This window comes from Heterocephalus glaber, unplaced genomic scaffold (assembly GCF_053883595.1).
Source record: "Heterocephalus glaber isolate CG9 unplaced genomic scaffold, H.glaber_assembly_v1.0 deba00001504, whole genome shotgun sequence".
Classification (NCBI taxonomy): Eukaryota; Metazoa; Chordata; class Mammalia; order Rodentia; family Bathyergidae; genus Heterocephalus; species Heterocephalus glaber.
The window spans coordinates 10,222,610-10,241,696 of record NW_028258324.1 but is presented as its reverse complement, the minus strand read 5'-3'; the positions used below and the strand labels follow the sequence as shown (position 1 = coordinate 10,241,696).

The 19,087-nt window shown below is 45.4% G+C and overlaps 1 non-coding gene across 1 annotated transcript; it reads right to left on the bottom strand.

Moving 5' to 3' along the window:
• Positions 1 to 12,690: 12,690 nt before the first annotated feature.
• LOC147825241 (U1 spliceosomal RNA) lies at positions 12,691 to 12,848 on the bottom strand. Its single transcript, XR_015441202.1, has one exon. It is a non-coding gene; the product is annotated as a U1 spliceosomal RNA (small nuclear RNA).
• Positions 12,849 to 19,087: the final 6,239 nt, after the last annotated feature.

Below are 19,087 nucleotides of genomic sequence, written 5' to 3'. Positions count from 1 at the left end.
TCCGTGCAGGCGCTAACAGCCGCCCCCCCCGCCCCAGTCGAAATGAGAAAACATGTAAATAAGTCTCAAAACCAGACTTCCAGATCACCTACAGCAACCCCAAAGGGAAATGAGATGGAACCCTCTGATACTCAACCACCTGGACCCACTGAACTGGCAACAAAAGGGGATCTGGAAAAAATGAAATCAGAAATAATTTCTCAGATAACAGGAGAAATTGTGCCCCTAGCGCAAGACATGATTAATAAATCTAGAGAGGAGCTGAGGAACATGATGGAATCCCAACATAGGAAACAAATGGAATCCATAAAACAGATGCAAATAGATTTCCAGGACATGAAAAACTCCACTGAAAGTCTACACAGCAGAATGAGCCAATGTGAGGACAGAATTTCACATATAGAAGATAAGATTGCAATTAGTGACCAGGAAAAGAAAAATTGCTTCAAAATTATAAGGGAACATGAGAAATCAATTCAGCAGCTGCTAGATGATGCAAAAAAAAAAAATAACATAAGACTGATGGGGCTCAATGAAGAAACAGGAGAGAGTGCAGATGACATAAAAAAATCTCTTCACAGAAATAATGGCAGAAAACTTCCCAAGCAGGGGAAAAGAGCTTGACCTACATATAAGTGAGGCATATAGGACTCCAAATAGCCTTGATCAAAAAAAATCTACACATAGGCGTATAATGGTTAAGATTCCAGAAACACAACAGAAGAACAAAGTTCTCCAAGCAGTCAGAGAAAAGAAACAAATCACATACAAAGGAAAACCCATCAGAATCACAGCAGACTTCTCAGCACAAACCATCAAGGCAAGAAGAGCTTGGAGTGACATATTCCAAGCCCTAAAAGAAAACAGCCTCCAACCCAGATTGATGTACCCTGCAAAACTATCTTTCAAAATGGATGGAGAAATAAGATACTTTCATGACAAAGAGCACCTTAGGAACTTCGTGAATACCAAACCAGCACTCCAAAGAATTTTACACAATAGGAACAGACATTGAAGATCACAACCCCAGGAAGCAAAGCAGAATGAACCCATCTGGCATGACAAGAAATTAAATGTAAATGGGGAGGACCCAACAAAAAGAAAAAGTCATGGCAATGACAAATCAATACATTTCAGTTATAACCATCAGTGTTAATGGTCTCAATTCCCCAATCAAAAGAAATAGACTGGCAGAATGGGTCAAGAAGCAAAATCCAACAATATGCTGCATACAAGAAACACACTTAATTCAAAAGGAAACTCATAGACTGAAAGTTAAAGGGTGGAAAACAATACTGCATGTGACAGGAACCTGAAAAAAAGCAGGAGTAGCTATCCTCTTGGCAGATCAAGTAGATTTCAAACCAACACTGATTAAGAGAGATGAAGAAGGACACTACATCCTTGTAAAGGGAAGAATTCAAGAGGAAGAGATGACAATCATAAATATCTGTGCACCAAACACTAGTGCACCCAACTATATAAAACAAATACTAATGGACATGAAAAGTCATATATGCACTAATACAAATGTAGTGGGGGACCTCAACACCCCACTGTCACAAATAGATAGATCAACTAGACTAAAAATAAGTAATGAAATACTAGAACTCAATCAAAATCTTGAACAAATGAACTTAACAGATGTTTACAGAGTCTTCCACCCCACAAAATCAGAATACACATTCTTCTCAGCTGCACATGGGTCATTCTCCAAAATAGACCACATACTCACACATAGAACATGTTTAAGTAAGTGCAAAGGAATTGAAGTTATCCCCTATATATTATCAGACCATAGTGCAATGAAATTGGAGATCTATAGCAAAAGAAGCTCAAAAAATTTCATAAACACGTGGAAATTGAACAACACACTTCTGAATAATCAATGGGTCACAGAGGAAATTAAAGAAGAAATCAGACAGTTCCTTCAATTAAATGACAATGACAGTACAACATACCGGAATCTATGGGACACAATGAAAGCAGTCTTATGAGGGAAATTCATAGCAGTGAATACGCATATTAGGAAAACAGAACGAGCCCAATTAAACAACCTGATGCTGAACCTCAAGCTTCTAGAAAAAGAAGAGCAGGACAATCCCAAAGCTCATACAAGGGAGGAAATTATAAAGATCAGAACAGAAATCAGTGCAATGGAGACCAAGAGAACAATACAAAAAATCAATGAAACCAACAGTTGGTTCTTCAAAAGAATCAACAAAATTAACAAACCTTTAGCCAACCTTGTCAGAAAAAGGAAAGAAAAGGCCCAAATCCATGCAATTAGGAATGAAAAGGGTGAAATTACAACAGACCCAGCAGAAATCCAGATGATCATCAATACCTACTTCCAGAACCTATATGCCAATAAGATGGAAAACACAGAAGAAATGGACAGATTCCTAGATACATATGAATTACCAAAGTTGAACAAAGAAGACCTAAAAATTCTGGACAACCCAATATCAACCAATGAAATTGAAAATGTAATTAAAAACTTATCAACTAAGAAAATCCCAGGCCCCGATGGCTTCACTGCTGAATTCTACAAGACATTTAGAGAGGAACTGCTGCCACTACTCTTTAAACTCTTCAATGAAATGGAAAGGGAAGCAATACTCTCAAATTCATTCCTGGAAGCAAGCATCACCTTGATCCCCAAAGCAGAGAAAGACCCAAGTGAAAAAGAGAACTCTAGGCCAATCTCACTAATGAACATGGATGCAAAAATCCTTAATAACATACTGGCAAATAGAATGCAGAAGATCATCAAGAAGATCATACACCCTGATCAAGTGGGATTCATCCCAGGGATGCAGGGATGGTTCAATATATGAAAATCAATTAATGTAATACACTATATCAATAGAGCCAAGGACAAAAACCATATGATTATCTCCATAGACGCAGAAAAAGCATTTGACAAAATCCAACACACATTTATGATAAAAACCATCCAAAAAATTGGAATAGATGGTCTCTACCTCAAACTGATAGAAGCCATCTAGGAAAAACCAACAGCCAATATCATACTAAATGGTCAAAAACTGAAATCCTTCACACTAAAATCAGGAACAAGACAGGGATGTCCCTATCATGACTCCTGTTCAATATAGTCTTGGAAACATTAGCCACGGCAATTAGACAAGAGAAAGAAATAAAAGGAATAAAGATAGGAAATGAAGAAGTCAAACTGTCATTATTTGCAGATGCCATGATACTCTATATAGAAGACCCCAAGAACTCCACCAAAAGTCTTCTAGACTTAATAACCAAATTCAGTAAAGTAGTTGGATACAAAGTCAACACGCAAAAAACAATAGCTTTCCTCTACATGAACAACAGACTCACTGAGAGAGAAATAGGACAAACAATTCCTTTCACAATAGCATCCAGGAAACTGAAATAGCTAGGAATCAACCTAACGAAAGAAATCATAGACCTCTTCTCTGAAAACTATGGCACTCTGAAAAGAGAGATTGAGATGATATCAGAAAATGGACAGACATCCCCTGCTCCTGGGTAGGAAGGATTAATAGAGTGAAAATGGCCATACTTCCCAAATTGCTATATAGATTCAATGCAATACCAATTGAGATCCCAGTAGCATACTTCATAGACCTCAAGAAAACAATCCAAAAATTCATTTGGAGCAAGAAGAGACCTAGAATAGCAAAAGCAATTCTAGGTAACAGAGACATGGCAGGGGGTATCACAGTCCCCAACCTGCAATTCTACTACAAAGCTACTGTGATAAAAACAGCATGGTACTGGCAACGAAACAGACCTGAGGACCAGTGGAACAGATTAGAAGATGCAGAAACCAGGCCAGACACACTCAGCCATCTCATCTTCGATAGAGGAGCCAAACACCCTCACTGGAGGAAAGATAGCCTCTTTAATAAATAGTGCTGGAAAAATTGGGCTTCAACTTGCCAAAGATTAAAACTAGACCTATATCTCTCACCATGCACTAAACTAAAATCAAAATGGATTAAAGATCTAAATATTAAAATAGAAACTCTGAACCAGTTGGAACAGAGGTTAGGTAGAACGCTTGAAGACATCGGTGTAGGAAAAGATTTTATGAACAAAACCTCAGTTGCTCGTGAACTAGGACAAAAAATCAACAAATGGGATCTCTTCCTATTAAAAAGCTTCTGCACAGCAAGAGACACCACCAGCAGTGTGAAGAGACAACCCACAATGTGGGAAAAAATCTTCACCTGCTCTTCCCCAGACAAAGGTCTACTATCTCGAATCTATAAAGAACTTAAAAAGATCAGACCTCCCAAATTTAAAGACCCAATCCAAAAATGGGCATCTGAAATGAACAGACATTTCTCAGACAAAGAAGTAGAAATAGTAAATAAATACATGAAAAAATGTTCAACATCACTGGTCATTTGAGAGATGCAAATGAAAACAATGCTGAGATTCCACTTCACTCCAGAAAGAATGGCTGCTATCATGAAATCAACCAGTAACAAATGCTGGTGGGGCTGTGGGGAAAGAGGAACCCTTCTCCACTCTGGTGGGAGTGTAGACTGGTGCAAGCACTGTGGAAATCAGTATGGAGAGACCTCAAAGAACTAGGACTGGAAGTCCCATTTGACCCTGCTATTCCACTGCTGGGGATCTTCCCTAAAGAATTAAAAGAATCATACCACAGTGATATATGTGCACCCATGTTCATAGTAGCACAGTTTGTAATAGCTAAAACTTGGAAACAGCCCAAATGCCCATCAACTAGAGACTAGATAAAGAAAATGTGGTTTTTTTATAAAATGGAGTACTACTCAGCCATAAAAAATGAGAAATTAGAGACATTTATAGCTAAGTGGATGCACATTGAGGCGATACTCTTAAGTGAAATAAATAGGATACACATGTGTAAATACCGAATAGTTTCTCTGGTGTGAGAAACTGAAAGTGTAAATAAGGACTAAATGTATGATAGGTCATGTGAAATAGGAAGAAAAGGGGCAAAGGGGAAGGAAGTGGTAGGGCTAGGGGAAAGGATAGAAGGGAATGGGATTAATATGAGAAAATGGAAAAATAGGAACAAAATCTTTGTAAATAGGGAGGACTGGAGGGGTTGAAGGGAGGGCTGGGCAAGGGTGAAAAATAAGAACCAAGGGAGACTATGTAAATGTGCAAATTTCCAATGATGAATGTCATTATATTGTATACCTAAAATGTACCAATGATTAGAATGAATAATCGATAATGCAAAATAGGAAGAAAAGGTCCAAAGGGGTAGGGGTAGTTGGAGGGGCAGGGGAAAGGAAAAAAGGGAAAGGAAAAAATGATGAGAAATGGAAAAAATGGAAATAAATTCTTTGTAAATAGGGAAGGGTGGAGGGCATGAAGGGAGGGCTAGGAATAGGGAAAAAATAAGAACCAAGATGCATTATGTAAAGGTACAATTCCCAATGAGAAATGTAATTGTGTTGTATACCTACAATGTACCAATAAAAGAAGTTAATACAAAAAAAACCCCAAAAAAAACATTAACCTTAGAAGCAGAGAGTAGGAAGGTGGTTATGAGGCTGGAGAGAGCAGAGGCAGGAGGGATAGGGAAAGGTTGCTCATTGGCACTAAGTACGGTTTGATGGGCCCAGAGGAAGAAGTCTAGTGTGCTGTTTGCACAGTGGAGTGATCACAGAGATCAGTAGTGTTCTGTATATTTCAAAAAGATAGAAAGAATTTTGGGTATTTTCACAATTAAGAAACGATACAGCTAGGTGCACTGGTGCACACCTGTCAAACTAGCAGTCTGGGAGGCTGAAGCGGGGGAAACAAGTTCAAGCCCAGCCTGGACGACTTAATGACTTAAGAAGACCTTGCCTCAAAATAAAAAATAAAAAGAGCTGGGAATGTAGCCCAGTGTGAAGGCCCTGCATTCAAACTCCAGTACACCACCTCCTACACACACCCAGAGAAAGCTAAATGTTTGGGGTGATAGCTGTGTTTACTCTGATTTAAAGATTTTGTAGCTACAGGTAGAGTGCCTATCTAATATGCATGAGATCCTGGGTTTGGTTTCCAGGCCACACACACACACACACACACACACACACACACACACACACACAGAACAAAAACAAAAACAAAAAAATGCCACAAAATTACTGCATACACATGTTCTGAAACATCACATGGTATCCATAAACATGTACAATCTTTATGTTTTAAATATCAATTTAAAAGGTAAATTTACAAAAACATTTATGTTCTTAAGCAAACTTTAAAAAAAGTAGTATAAGAGACTATAAAAGGATTGATTTTATTTGTATTATTTCTTGGTGAAGTGTGAGACTTTGGTACCAGTCAGGTAGACCCGTGTCAACATTCCTGCCTTTTCACCTATGACTAGGTGACCCTGGATGAGTCACTTAAGCCTCTGGAGCTCATGGGGAGAGTTTTCTGGGATCATGCATGAAGTTCTCCTCTGAAGAAATTCATGTTAGATGACTTATTCTTGCCAAGTTCACACGCTCCTCCCTAGTCCTCATGGACCAGGCAGGGAAGGCGGCTGTCATGGAACTGAAAGCCTGGAGGGCAGGCTGAACAGCTTGCTCTGATTTGCCCCAAACATTTCTGGATTTGACTTTGAAAGTCCCTGGAAACCCCTTGGTCCTGAGTAAACTAGAACAGTTTGCAGCCTTATAGAGATAAGCCTAGATCCAAGGGGTCCCTGGTTCCCCTGCCAGAAACAGGACACAGCGCTACCCTATTGTTCTCTAAAGGTCATGTGGCAAGGCCGGGGATGTAGCTCAATGGTGCCGTGCTGCTGCCTGCCTTCCAAGGGCAAGGTCCTGAGTTTGATCCCCGGTACAAAAAAAAAAAAAAAGGTCAAGTGGCAGCACAAAACAAGCATAGCTCTTGTCACAGAAGGGAACAGAAATGCCTTACAGTTAAAACAAGTCCCTCATCTTGAAAGTTTGAACCACCAGGCGAAATAGGGGTGCCTGGCTTCCTTTTCCCAGTTGGTGGCTGGGAACAGTTTTAGAAAAGGTCCCTGTCCTTTGGTATCAACTTCAACTGAAAACCCCTACCCTGTCCCAGGTTGTTTGAGGTTAATATTTACTGATAACAATGGCAAAGTCTATAGCTAACTTATTAGCTGCTCTAAAATATGGATCTCAGTGTAATGAAAAGCAGTCCCCTGAGAGTGTATTTCATCACCCTTATTCACTGGGGTTAGTCATTGTTTAGAAGTGACCAAGCGAGTGGGAACGCTGGTGCTTGGCAACCTAAGCTGCAGGACTCACGGCAGGACTTTTCATGCCAGATTTGTGTCATCAAGGCTGCCTCTCAGCTCCAATTATTTCACCATTTTCATGAAAGAAAAATGTCGTCCCCTGGGCTGTAGGACTCCCCAAGGTTGTCAAGAAGTAAGCCAGTGAGGCAGAAAGTGGGGAGGGCTTTACTGGGAGCCCCCTCCCTGCCTAAAACATTCCACGGCTGCTGGGCCTGCCTAAGAGCATCCTCAGCCTCCAGCTCAAGCCAAGAAACAGCCTCAGCCATGGCTCTTAGGACACTGAAGTTTTAGCCCCCAAGGATTTATAACTTGAGTCATTCGTCCCAAATCCCATTAATTGCCTCTGAAAGTGTGACTTCATGTTCAAAATAGTATAACGATCCTTCAAAGTCCTTCAAAGACCAGAATTCCTTTCCCTTGCAGGGCACTCTGTCAATGGGAAATGAGTGTAGTCTCCTGTGGCCAGTTACTCACACTATACTCCCTTTGATCTGACAGTCGACCATTTGCATTTTTTCTCCGGCAATTTCAAGTGCATTGTCATTCATTAACCCTGTGGGGGATGACTGACCACTCTGGTGGCCTGGGATCCCTCCCAACACCTCAGATTACCAATTTCCACACTGTGGGCAGCCCAGGCAGGGTGATCCCAGATGAGGGCGGGACATCCGCTTCCAGCCTTCCTGTTACCCCTCTGATACAGCCCAGAGTGGCACCAGGTCCAGGTCTGGTCAATGAGACTTCCTCTCCTGAGACCTTATTCTCCAAGACAGGGAGCAATGGGAGGTTGAGCAATGTCTGGACTTCAGCCCGCTCAGTGGCCACTCCCAGAGTGGTTCAGATGCCACTTGGCTCTCCAGGCTCTGGTCTCCACTGCACAAGCTGTCATGTAGCATCCAACCTATGTGCTCTACACACATTTGGCGAGAGCTCAGGGTGCCAGGACCTTGGCACTGGGTGGGCCCCTGGAGGAGGAGAAGGCCAGGGGCCACCATAATTAGGCCCTTGCTCATGAAACAGTCTGGCTCTTAAGAGCCTGGGAACTGAAAAAAATTTAAAATTTAAACAACTACTCGTTTTGATTAAGAAATTCATAAACCAGATACAAAATTCAAAATGCATATATTAAACCTAGTAAACTCCAATCTCTGTCTTACTTCCATCCCATCCCATCCCATCCCCCACCCCACTCATCTTTGCATGCTTCCACAGCTAACCCACAGCCAGCACTATGGTGAGCTGACCTCAAGGAAGAGATCAGCCTACTCACATTGTGCCTCACTCTGCTTTTTCCCTCTAATAGCACAGCTGAGAGTCCCCCCAGTGTGGACTGGACAAGGTCGCTGGGTGCTTTTACTGAAAGGAGCAAGGGTTCACTGGAGAGATTTGTCTATAGCTGGTGGAGATCCTAGTATCCCCGGCTGCAGCTTGAGTTTCCAGTGAGTTTCTGGCAGCACTTGCCTGTGTTCTCTTGGGAGACAGTTTCAGAGATGTAGCCCCACAGGGCATCCCCTCTGAGGATGTCTTCTCCATGTGTGTGGGATGCTGACCTTGCTGCCCTCTGCAGGATGTGATGGATGGGAAAAGCAGCCCTTTTTCATCTTCTAGCCCTGGCCCTGGCATATGGTCAATGAGCCAAGAATATCTTCTTGCCCCACCTTCACAGCACAGTTCCAACCCCGTAGTCAGTCTAGGCAATTGCCTCCCATTTTTCCAGCCCTTGCTCCGGTAAGGGTTTTGTTGTTTCTTGTTGATTTTTCTCTCTTCTTCCTGGAATACCTTGCTGTTATGGTTTATATCCGGATGCCCCCCCAAAGCCTCATGGGCTCATAGGTGAAGCTTTTTGGAGGTGATTGGATCATGTTTATCCGTGGATTAATTCACTGATGAGTTTGTAGCTAAATGTGATTTGGGTGGGAGGAGGTAGGTGGAGGAGGTAGTAGGAGGAGGTAGGCCGCTGAGGGCATGGTCTGCAAGGATCTGTCTCCCTCCCTCCTCCCTTGCCACCATGCCATGAGCTCTTTGTCCTCTGCCATGTCCCTCTGCCATGCCACCCTGCCTCAGAGCCAGCTGACTATGGACTGAAACCTCTACAAACCACGAGCCCTAATAATCCTTTCCTCCCTTAAGTTTTGGATGTCACATATTGTATGTTAGTGATGAGAAGGTAACTAAGATAGCTGCCAAGCCTTTTGTCGCCATGGAAGTCATGAGCATGGTTCCTGCCTGCCTTTAGGGGGATGCTTTTCTTCGTCAGCTAGACTTCCACAGACTGCAGGGCACTGGAGATGTAGCAATGGCCCTCTCCCTCCTGGAGAGGGAGACGGACAATAGTCAAGTAAGCAATAAACACGTAACTAACAGATCAGCATTGCTATGAAGCAAATGGTACAGGAGACCAGGGTATGTGGGGGCTGGAAAGGCCTGGGAAGCCCTCTGAGTAAGACAGAGGAAGTAGGGGAGTGTGTCATGCAATGACAGGGAGCAGAGTGTGGGACAGTGGAGCAGACAGTGGCTGGAAAGTGCTGGGGCATGGTGGCTTGGAGGGGGGGACAGGAAGCCTATCTGGTTGGAGATGAAGAAGAATGGGGGACAGAGATACAAAATGAAGTTCTAGATTGGGTTGCTGGGGTAGGGTAGAGGTGGACAGACAGTACAAGCCACAGAAAGGACTTTGGATGTTACTGTTTAAACTAGGAAGCTCCCTCTGGTGTTCAAAGCATTCTAGGAGAGTGACAATACACGACTTTCTTGTTAAAACCATTTCTTTGTATCCGTGTGGGGAATGTTTGTAGCAGAGTGTGGACATGGTGAACAGTGGTCTGATTCTAGAAGGGAAAATAAGGAAGAAATACTGATGGCTAAGAGTGAGAAAGGCATGAGGGTAACCCCATGTTTTTGCTTTGGGCACCTGTAGATGAGGATAGAGGAGGCTGTGGTGGGAGCCAGCTAGAGAAGGGACAGTCCCAGAAGGGACACATGCTGGGCCAAGGCTCTTTCGATTCAACGGTTTGACACAGCCTGTTCCTGTCCTTGCATGAAGTAAGCTTGGTTGGTGTCCTTCTTTGGCCAGTTCCGATCTGCAGGGGGCTGGACTCCACAGGAATATAATGATAGGGGAGTCTCGTGTTTGTGGAGGACTTCCTGTGTTGTTGGCACTACCCCAAGCACTTGTCATGGATTATTTTGTCTAATCCTCTTACCTGACCAATGAGATAGGTGTTATTACCATCTCCCAGTTGAGGAAAGCTAGATTTTGAGAGATTGGCAAAGTGTCTGAGCACACCAACTCTAAGAGTGGTGGAAGCAGGGTAGAAGCCATGGCTAACACAAAATCCTTCATGGTGGCAGCTGCCCTTAGCCAGGGCAGGGAAGACCAGATTATGATGGATCATCTGCCATCCTGGTGCCACACAGCATAGAGACCTCCCATATATACTCACAAGCTTAGTCTGGAACCTCAGGGATGAATGAGACACAATCCTTACCCTCAGGGAGTCCATGGTTGTTATGGTTAGGTCTCAAATATTCAGAGCAGGACTTTTGGAAGGTGATTGGATCATGGGGTGCTATACTTATCAGTGGATTAATCTATTGATGAGTTCATAGCTGAATGTGCTGTTAGGAGGTGGAGCGTGGTTAGAGTTGGGTCCCTGGAAGCCATGATCTGGAAAGATATATTCTTGTCCCTGGCTCCTGGCTCCTCCCTTCTCTCTCTGCTTCTTGACTGCCCTTGGTTGAGCAGCTTTCCTCCATCATACCCTTCCACCATGCTGTTTCTGTGTTGGAGCCAGTTAACCATGGACTGAACCCTCTGAAACTGTCAGCCAAAACAAACCTCTCCTCCTTTAAACTGTGAGTATTGGATATTTGATCCCAGAGGCAAAGTGACTAATACAGTGGTCTAGCAAAATAAAGATCATGTGCTAAGCCCACCACCCTGATCCATGTCACTGTGTTGATCCTTGTTCAGTAATGTTTTTGGAGAGACAAAAGTAGAGAAGTAAATTCTCCTGGGTGATGACGTTACTGGATTGAAATAAAATTGTTCCTGCAATAGTTAATCATAAATGTCTGTGAGGATGAACCATGAGCACTGTTGACTGTTGTGCTCATGCACAGCGCTTGGCATGTTACAGGTGCCTGGTAAGGCTCGTGTGAACAAGGGAATGGGTCACCAAAGGGAAGAAGCTGCTAACCCATAGGAACGGCAGCCCTGGCAAGACAGACCACCTATGGGAGGCTCCAGAAGGCTCAGGGAGACTTGTCCATGACTTTCCCCAGCCCTACCCTGCACCCTGGGAAGGGACAGCACTTTGGAAATTTTTATTACTTAGTTTTAAATGTTATAGATGCAGTGCCTCTGAGCACGAACCCAAAGCCCATCAGAGTGAGGTTCTTCCCATGTGGAGTAGACTCCATAGCATATGGGATGTGGGAAGAAGCCTTTAAACATGCTCAGGAAGATCTGAGGTCCCCTCCCAGGAGTGTCCAGAAGGACTTTCTCTGATCAGAGGACTTGGAGAAGGCAGGTATGTCCATAACATAGAGGGTTTTTCAGAGAAGCCCATCTTCTGTCCTCAGGTGTAATATGCCCACTTGGCCAGGAGCGAAGGGCAGAAGAGGCAAGAGTGCTCCCAGGACAGCTCACCTACCTTCTTTCCCTTTGCAGAGCTCAGGTGGAACCTCTAGGCCCTGGAAGACATTGAGAATATGTCAGTGCCATGTTCATTCAAAGAATATTTAAAGAGCACCTACTTTGTGGCACAAAGTAGACCCAAACTTCTGCTCCTCAGGAGCCCATCTCTAGTTATATGGGAAACCCCCTCCCCACTCCACATAGAAGGTTCAGCCTGAGGGGGCTGTGTCTCCTCTGCTCCTGACAGGTGCAGACCAGAACTGTCAGGAGTGACTTGAGTAGTAACCAGCCAAGCTGGCTGTTGATTTTCTTAGCTACAGGGTTGTTTTGGTCTGTGTATTAGTCACTTTCTTCATCCCTGGGACAAACACCTGGCACCCCCAATTTAAAGGAAGAGAGGTTAATTTTGGCTCATGGCTACAGCCCATGGTTGGCTGACATGATGGAAGGGCCTGGGTGGGGGAAAGCTGCTACTATCATGGCAATCAGGAAGCAGAGAGAGAAGGGAGAAACTAGGGAGGCAAATATACCCTTCCAGGTCACCCTCCTCTCTAGTGGTCCACCTCTTCTGACCAGGCCCCACCTCCTAACAGCAAGTAGGCACGTGGTCTTTGTTTTCTAGACCACTGTGTTCATCACTTTCCCGTCACTGGGACCATGATCCAATCACCTTCCAAAAGCCCTGCCTATGAATGCATGAGGTTTTGGGGGTCATTCTTGATCAAAACTATAATATTCTCTCTATTTGCTTTTAGTACTTTTTAAAATAGCAGAATAACCAGGAGAAGACATAAACATAGTACACATTACCACAAGTTATGAAGTTGAGTTTTCCACATTTGGAGAAATCACAGAGGTCTGCACATCTGAGTGCAGTGGGTAAGCGTCACCCTGGGAAAACCCCCTTTGTGATCGGTATAGCTCCCGCCAGGAAAGAATTGTCTGTTTTGTTAATGAGTACCTGAATCCCATGTAGATGGTGTTTTATTAGCATAATTATCTGAGATCTTCCTAGTTTTAGCATTTATTCACTAAGCCTATTGATGAGAACAATAAAGCAGTTTTGGTCAACATGATCATTTGAAGTCCAGGATGATGGAAATCAGTTGGTCTCATGCCAACTTGGGCATCTAATGCCAGGGTTTATCAACCCAGTCACTATTACCATTGGAGGACAGATAATTCTATGTCACGGGGGACTCTCCTGTGCCTTGAATGACGCTTACTATATCTCTAGTGTCTACCCATTAGATACCAGTAACAACAGCCTCCTCAATTCTGAAAACCAAAATGTCCCTAAATGTCGCTTGGGGTGCTAAGTCACCCCACTTGAGAACCAGTGTCATTTATTTCGATGGTGCAATATTGAGAAATCCTATTTCACAAGGAGAAACTCTTGCAATTGGCAAGAATGTTGTATTTATTTGTTTTTTAATCAGCTCTCCTGACACTCCCAGGACCACCTTTAATTAAATAGAATCTTTGTTCCACAGTAAGGTCTGCACAAAAACAAAGGCCAAAATTAAAAATGTTGATAGTTTTCAGTAAACTAAAATTTGTGTGTAACACATTTGAGTGGGTGTGTTGTTTTTATTACAATTCTGAAGAATAGAAAAAATCTTCATGTTAAAAACATTCAAACCAAATGTTGGCAGATCCCCCAAAGCCCTTTGGGAGGCAGCTTGGAGCCAGCAATGCTGGTTTCACAGAGAGAGGATTTGATCATGGTCACAGGTTAGAGCTGGAGGGCAGGGTGTCTGGGTCCTGTCTGTTGCTCTGAGACCACTCAGCTTCATCAGATGTAGCCTTGAGGAGGCAGAGAGGCCATGTGAGGCCTGGGGGAGGGCCCAGAATTAAAGCAAGGAAATAAGACTGATTCCAGGGTGAGCACAAAGAAAGAAAGGCCTCTAGTCTCGTGCAGTACTAAGAAAGAGACTATAATCTTGGTGACACGGGGCCAGGAGGTTAAACCCAGAATAATCATAATGAAAACAATCTGTTTGCACTATTTGATGCTTCCAGACATTCCCAGGAGTGAGTCCAAGGTGAAGAATCCCAGCTGGAAGTGCTGCTGGTTGGAACTGAGAGGGTGGTAGTGGGAGAAGGGGACAGAGGAGAGCATCTTTGTCAGCTTCCAAAGATGGGAGTGCGAGGGTGGCAGCCCCCCAGGAGAGCAGGGAGAGGAGGAGGGGGTCCCCAGGCTGCAGAAACCACAGCTGGCTTTAATGTTCTTGGAAGAAGAGTTCTTTGCTGGAATCAATTTGTTCTTCCTCTGAAACTGGGAGCAGATTTCAGGGCTTGCTCCTCAGGAACGCAGTCTAAAATGAGGTGGGACAGCAGGCCACAGGCCACCTACCACCACACCCATGGGGATTTATAATAGATAAGGGATTCCAACACTGACTGCTTGCATTTCCTCAGCTTCAGGAGTAGTTCTCAGTGGGAAGCTGGCCCAGGACTCACAGGAAAAGAGCCTGGAGTGCAGACATGGCCTATGTCTGCTGTCCACAAAGGATACCAGGCACCTTTCTCTCCTTCACCTGCATAGCTTTGGAGAATTGTGTTCTTATCATACAACTGACCAGTTTCTGCGTGTCAGAATTTTGTACCTAGAGAGACCTTTAGAGATGATCTGGTCCAAATCCTTATTTTACAGATGGGAACATGGAGGTTCAGCCAGGTGACTTTTCCTAGATCACATGCCCAGTGGCTCAGCAGTGTTGTACTCCTCCTAATTCACCACCTGCTTTCTGATGGGGAAGGTGATTTGTCCAGAGCCTCACAACTAGATTAGCGATCTGAAATCTTCTGAAAAGCAGTGGACATGTGTGGTGTGTGCATGTGCAGTTAGGGTTGTGTTGGACCTGGCATGATGGAGAGGGCATTTGCATGGGTACATGTCTCTGTACACTGCTGACAGTTATCAGCCCATCATACACTGTGCCAGGTTCTGGGATTAGGATGAAGGCTGGGGAGAGGGCCAGCACTAGGGTGCTGTGAGTATTAAGATCCATCCAGTCTTGGATGAAAGTGAGGAATGTCCTTAGGGGCCTTTGACCTGGAGAAATGCTGGGTTGGGCTCAGGGTAGTCAGAGAAGTTGCCCCAGAAGAGAAGATCCATGAAGGACACTCAGAATGTCACTGTTGAAGGGGAGGTTGGGGAGATCCCCCAGGCAGAAAGAATAAGCCCTGGGAAGCTGGAAAACAAAATGCATGTTTGGGAAATGCCCAACAGTCCACGCTGGCTACAGGGCAGGGTTTATATGGGAAGAAGATGGGCAGCTGGCAGACATCTCTGGAACATTTGGTGTTTCCAACATTGTGCTAATGCTGGAGACCAAGGTGGAGGAGTCTTGAGAGTCCGCCAGGAGTTTTTTTCTCTTCATTTTTCCAACAGACTTACAGACACCCTGCTATATTCCCAGACTTCTAAGAAGAATGAAGAATGGCCCCGACTCTTGGACCACAGGGACAGCTCCATAGGCAGACCCAGGACTGAGTGCCCAGGAATGCCAAGGAATGGCTTCCTGGGAATTGATCTGAATTCCCAGCCTAACCCGACTCCCATACACTGACTTCCCAGGGCTCCAAACCCAGATCTTTGTACATTGTCCACCCTGGGCAGTGTCTGAATTCCTAGAAGACACACATGTGTTTCCTCTGCTTTTGAGGAAGATTCTCAGAGGACTCCAGCTAAGAGCTATCAGCCTGAGCACAAGCCTACATCTTGGTATGCCAGGGGAGCTCAGAGCTCACAACTATCCAGGGAAAGCTGGGGCACTGGGTCCTGGGCCAAGGGAATCTCCATGAGACTTAGTTTGACTCCTTGCACCATTGCTCTCTCCATGCCCCAGGCGAGAAGAATCCCAGCTTACTAATATCTTTGCTTCACCTTGAGGGCTAATCTCATGGGCTGACCTCAATATCTCTCCCCAGGACAGCAGGGGACCTACCAGGGTCTGCACTGACATGCAGAAAGCACTTGAGCCCTCCTGCTGTCGGAATCCTCCTTTGGCCTTGGCAGAGCAGATGAGGTCTCAGGGGCTGGAAGAGGGTGAGTGTGGCCTGGGGCTGGATGCCCACTTCATGCCAGGCCCTGCCTGCAGCTTTACTCCCAGCTACAGGTGACTCCCCTTTGAACACAGGCCTCTTGTTCTCTGCTCTGCACAACTAACTGGATCAGTTTCCCAAACCAACTGTGAGGTTTCCTGAAAAACTCTTTAGGTGGCAGGTTTCAAGGGTCTTGGCAGGGCCCTGCTGGGAAAGCAGCAAGCCAACCCTTACCTGCAGTGTACTTGTTCATGGCTAACCCTGGCCACAGGGGTGTTCCTCTCCTCATCAGGGAAGGATGTTGGAAGGGTGGAGAAGGTTCTGGGAGGGAGAGCTTCACCCCTTCTGGGAACCATCCAAAGGGAAGGCGCTCCTGCATGGCCCTACCCTGCTGTGAGCCTCACCCGGCCTTTCTTTCAGCCAGACCCTGGTGTGGAAAGAATGGGCCTCAGCTCCTGAGGCTTTCAGGAGGCAAAGGTCAGCACATTCCAGGACTCAGCCTTTCCGCCTTGGTCAAGTAATCACAGTAGACAGAAGGCCTGGGCCTCCTCCTTCCCCAGGCTGCTGCGGGAGATGGCAGTGGGCAGGGTGGGAGACTGATGGCCCCTCTCTGGCAGGTTTGGCCTCTGCTGAGTGGGAACAAAGCCTGAGCCCCTTATCCTCAGCAGCCAGGGCTGCTGCTGGATCCCAGTCTGCTATTTGCTCCCAATCCTGGGCGCCAGCCTCTGGGCAGCTGGCCAAGGGCCTATCTTTCTGCTGGAGTCCAAGCCTCACGGAGTCTGGTCCTGCCTCACTTACAGGTATCTTCAAGTGTTCCTCTCTGGTCTCTCCTCAGGCCGCACAGCTTTCTCCATTTCTCATGCCTCTGTGCCACTCTCCTCTGCCTGGAACACTTTCTACTGTGTCATCCTCTCACCAGCTCCTACTTGTCATTCAGCACCAGCTCTCCTGCCACTTCCCCAAAGTGTCCATGTGGACCCCAAGGGGGCTGGTCTCCTTGTCCTGTATCCTGGACTTCTACCCCACAACACTGCTCTGCCCATAGTTGATGACTGAGGGCAATCTATCAGCTCTCTTTCCAGCCACAGGAGTGCCAACCCAATGCCCACACCTGTAAGCAAGCCAGGTGCTGTGGGTGGCATTCAACTGTGCATATCTAGCAAATGGACAATGGAATGCTCTATAGAGATTTGATCTCCAGAGGGTACTGCCCTGAGCCCCTGCATGCACCTCGGGAAGTTCAGGGTAGGACAGGGGGCCCTGTTGTCACACTGAGAGTACAGGCCAGGAGGGGTGCTGGGCAGGTGGATCAGAGGAGCAGCTGGACCCAAATGTCTTATAATAGGTTGGCAAGGGAGAATTAAGCCTGTGGAGGGATAGTGCCCAGCAGGAATCACCAAGTGCCCTTCCCTTCAACTGAGCTCCCTTCTTGCAGGAGGCAGACTTGGAATTCCAACCTGCTCCTGCTGTCTCCGGGAGCCCAATTTTCTCACCTGTAAAATGATGAGACCTAACTGACCTGACTGTCAAAAGATCAGCTGAAGGCCGGGGATTTAGCTTAGTGGTTCTGCCGCCTTCCTCATAAGCACAAGGTCCCGAGCTCTATCCCCGGTACCAAAAAAAGATCAGCTGAGAGGACGTTCTTGAGGGGAGTAATTGAACTGAACATTGTTTTCCCTTTTCTTTCTCTGCAGAACCTCAGGCCAGAGGTGAGAGTGAGAGCAAGGAATACTCCTGGCCCCTGGGAGTGGGAATTGCCTTCCTCATGTTGATAAAGGATTACATGACTCATGGTTTTTGGTGAGGTTAGTTCTGGGAAGAAATAATAAACAGGTTCCTGCTAACTTTGCGGAGAGGAGAGTTTTCCTTTGCCCTCCAGCCATGTTTTTCAAATGTACACCAGGACCTCTGCACTGGAAGGCACCAAGAACGTGCAGGTGGAATGATTCAGCTCTGTCCTTGAGGGGCTCCCTTCCCAGGGAGCAGAGTCATGGGCAAGGATGTGCTTTCTAGGCAGTCCCTAAGTATGGGAGGCCCAAGCTCAGTCTTTACCTTCACTAGGTCCAGAGACCTTGCCAGAGTGCTAGACTTCAGTTCCATATCCAATTCTCTTTCCACATGGGCAGCTGCTTGACAGCTCACACACATCTCCAACGCTAGCTCTGGAAACTCCCCAGACTCACTGCACCCTTGTATCCATGGGAGTCCACTCTAGATTTCCAATTGCTTAGGCCAAAATCTTGGAGTCATCTGGACTCCCTGCTCTCTCTCAGGACTCACATCCAGTCTGCCAACCAGACATGTTAACTCTACCTTAAAATATGTTCAGAGCCTGACTCACAGTGATGGGAAGCAGATCTGTGGTGCCTGGAGTGTGGACTGAGGTAGGATGACCAAAACCTTGAGGACATTTGGGAGATGATGGAAATCTAAGTACTTTGATTGTGGTGATGGTTTAATGGATGTGCCTGAACTCATCAAGTTGTGCAATTTAATGTATGTCAAGTATACCTCAATGAAGTTGTTTATTGTTGTTTAAATGAGACGTTCTTAATGACCTCTGTGAGACTCTAGACGAGTCCTTTCCCTTCTCTTAGACTCAGCTTCCCCATCTGTAAAGCAGGGGTCTCTAAAGGATGACCAGCTAGGACCATCTACACCCACAATGGCCTCTTCCCATATCTCCTCAAAAGGCTGTAAGGGATAAAGGGAGTGGTAAATCTGTGTAACTCAGGTTCATTTCATGATTTTTCTGACCTCAGATCAACTCTTTAGTCCTTCCTATAAAAGTAGCTCAGACCAAGTTAAAGGATTAGTTGAGGGGAGAAGGCTAGGGAATAGGAGCAAATCACTCAGGAAAAATAAGGAAATGAGAAAATCCATGGCCCCACATTCCATGGGCTTTTCTTCAGGCCCAGAAAAACTTCAGAGAGCTGGCAAGAAGCACAGAGATTTTGGCTAACATGCACATTTGACACATGGAGAAACTAAGACCTGTGGAAGTATTTTTCAAGTACACTAAGGTAGAAGAAATTTACAGGGCTGGGGATTTAGCTCAGTGGCACGGTGCCTGCCTCACAAGCACAAGGTCCTGAGTTTGATTCCTGGTACCAAAAAAAAAAAACAGA